Source organism: Galeopterus variegatus, unplaced genomic scaffold, assembly GCF_000696425.1.
Source record: "Galeopterus variegatus unplaced genomic scaffold, G_variegatus-3.0.2 Scaffold11, whole genome shotgun sequence".
NCBI lineage: Eukaryota > Metazoa > Chordata > Mammalia > Dermoptera > Cynocephalidae > Galeopterus > Galeopterus variegatus.
The window spans coordinates 1188780-1192072 of NW_007726122.1; positions in this window are offsets into that span (position 1 = coordinate 1188780).

Below are 3293 nucleotides of genomic sequence, written 5' to 3' on the forward strand. Positions count from 1 at the left end.
ATTGCTTACAGTTTCAGAGGCTGGGAAGTCCAAAGTCCAGGGAACACATTTATTATTTTTTTTCCTTTTTTGTCTTTTTTACTGACCGGTAACAGGATCGCAACCCTTGGTGTCGCGCCCGTACCGGGGACCGGCAACGGGATCGCAACCCTCGGTATTCGCGCTCAGCCAGTGAGCGGGAACTGGTCTCCACATGGGATCCGAACCCTCGGCAGGAGTGCCGCCACACTCTCAAGCGGCGCACTCTCCAGTGCGTCACCGGGCCGGCCCTAGGGAACACATTTAGTGAAGGCCTTGGTCGTGGCGACAGTGACTCTGGGGTCTCACATGGCAGAAAATGGCAGAGTAGAGAGAGAGAACTTCTCATGTGCTCTTCTTTTAAAGCCCTCAGAACCACCCCTCTGACCACCGTTATTAATCCATTCACTACAGCACGGTCTTACAATCTAATCACCTCTTCAAGGCTCCACCTTTCAATTACCATAATAGGATTTCCCACCCTCAACAGTTACAGTAGGAATTAACCTTCTAATATATGAACTTTGGGGACACAATTCAATCAGTCCACAACAATAACTCCCCATTTCCCCTTCCCTTAGCCTTTGGCAACAACCATTCTACTTTTCATCTCTATAAATCTGACTATTGTAGGTATCTCACATAAGTGAAATCACACAGTATTTGTCCTTTCGTGTCTGGCTTATTTCACTTAGAATAATGTCTTCAAGGTTCACTCATGTTGGAGCATGTGTCAGAATTAGGAACTGACTTTCTTGAGAGCTGCAAAACCTTTAAATTCCCTTCCAACTCTGAGATCCTCTACCTCTGTGGAAAGATGTGTCGTTTTGGTTAATCAAGAGCAAGAACAGGACTGTTTTAGCCTCCTGGTCTTCACCATACTGTCTTTGCAACCAGGCCCTTGGGACCTCAGCTTTAGAGCTTCCTTGGCCCTAGTTCATTTGCTCATTCAACAGGTAACTACTTAAGCTTTTGCTCTGTCCTGTTCCTATACCAGGAGTTTATAATCTTATAGAAAGGTTACGAATAAATGTGAAATGAGATGCTCACAGTTTCTAAGATAGAAGTATTATGGAGTTCATGGGGACACAAGAGTGGGGAGGGGTTTCATATATAACTAAGAGAATGAGGAAAGTCTCCAGAAGAAGTGTTTCTCTGAATCTTGACAGAGGAGTAAGTGGTGAAACCAGGATCAGAAGAGAAGCATGCTGGGCAGGAGGCTCTGCCAGAGCAAAGGCATAGAGGCATAGCTTAGCCTTGTGCATTTGTGAAATCGCAAGTGAGATGGTCTGACTGGAGCACAGTGTGTTGGAGGATAGAGGGAGAGAGGAAAAGCAGCACCATGAAAGAATAGGCTGGGAAGCTATAGAAGAAGGCATAGGCCAGGTCACAAAGACCTGCTAGGTAGAGAATTTAGTTATATCCTCAGGACAATCAAGACCCATGGTAGGTTTTAGGAAGGGTAACATGGCCAAATGCATGTTTTATACAATCTCTGTAGTGGCTAGTGTGGGGAGTGTGAGAGTGGAGGTAAAAGGCCAGTTAGACAATAGCCTTATACCAGGTGAAGAGTAACACAATCATGGGGAGTATGGGTCAGTAATGTCCTTGAGCTGGCTCCTAGTGGCTCAGCAAAGCTGATTTTCAAGTTTTTAGGAACTTTGCAACATTGTTATTAAAAGTTATTGTTAAAAATTAAATTATGTAAACTTACAATTAAATAAATTATTTTTTCAGGTGGTAATAGATATTCAAAATTCAACACTTCCTAATTGTTATACCATATTTTTGCCCTTAAGATAATTTACATTTATTGTATCTGTATGGTAGAAGTACTCTATAATGGTGTGCTGCTGAGCATCTCTTCCCAACAACGCATTCAACTACATCATGCTAGAGACTTGAAATCAACTGTGTGGGAATATTTATACTATGGAAATCAGCAGCTACTTTAAAACAGGGCATTCTGCTCCCCCACCCCCATGAGCTAGTTATTAAACATTTACCAGCACACCACAGGATGGGGTCACCATGGCCTGGAGAGATATGCTCAGTGAAAGGGAAAGTAGTAGAATCTTCTATCTTCTGGCCATTATCTGGGCAGACAGAGTCAATGTGCTAGTTTTTAAAAACTCACCTAGTTTCAGTAGCCTTCCTCCATGTGGGTGTTATTCTAAAGACCATCAAGGACCTTGAAGTATGGAGCAGGTATTTTTTTAATTCCCAAGGACTCTGATTCTGCAGGACCAAGGATGTTATTTTATTAGCTAGTAATTTGCAATCAAGGAAGAGTAGAAGCATGAAAATCCCGTGTCTTCACGCTACCTCCCCAAGGTTTTGATTGGATAGGTCTGGACGTCCTTGGGAAGGTGTAGCAGTGATGAGAGGGATAGGGTAAGATCACACTTTCACATGGCAAATAATACTATCACTTTAGATTGGAGAAGGATGGGCTAAGGAGGATGGGAACAGGGGCAGGAAGACCAGTCAAGCAACTGTGGCAGTTATCCTGGGAAGAGGTAACAAGAACTGAATCAGGGAAATGTCAATGGAGGATGGACCAAGCGATGCAGCAGAGGTAGAATCAACAATACATAGTGACTGGTTGAGTGCAGGGGAGGAGGAGAGTAACTGGGTGGCTGGTGGAATGATTTATTGATACAGAGAAACCAGAGGAAGAGCAGATTTTTAAGGGGACCACCTGGAACTTGACTTTGAGGTGCCTTTGCATATCCAAGTGATAAAGACTGGTAGGCAATTGGATACAGTGGAAAGGCGCTCAAAAGAGAGTGATCTGCGTATGTACACATGTGTTGTATATTTGGGAGTCTTCAGCTGAGTGATAGTAATTAAAACCTTGGGTGGAAATGAGCTTATTGAGAGACAATGCAAAGAATGAAAAGATACTCAAGGATGGAACCCTGGGAGTTGGACCTAACATTTAAGAGGCAGACCAAGAAGCTAGCAGCAAAGGATTGAGGGAGAAAAGAATTAAGAGAAGTAAGTAAGAGAAAACTACTCACTAAGAGAAGAGAAGTAGGAGAAAACTGGGAGGGAGTGGTGACTTCAGAAAGAGACTTTGGGGGCCGGCCCAGTGGCGCACTGGATAGTGCGCCGCTTGGGAAGCGCGGCGGCGCTCCCGTCCGAGGGTTCGGATCCCACATACGGACTGGTTCCCGCTCACTGGCTGAGTGAGGCACGGGAGCAGCGCCGAGGGTTGCAATCCCGTTGCCGGTCCCCGGTCCGGTACGGGGGCAACACTGAGGGTTGCGATC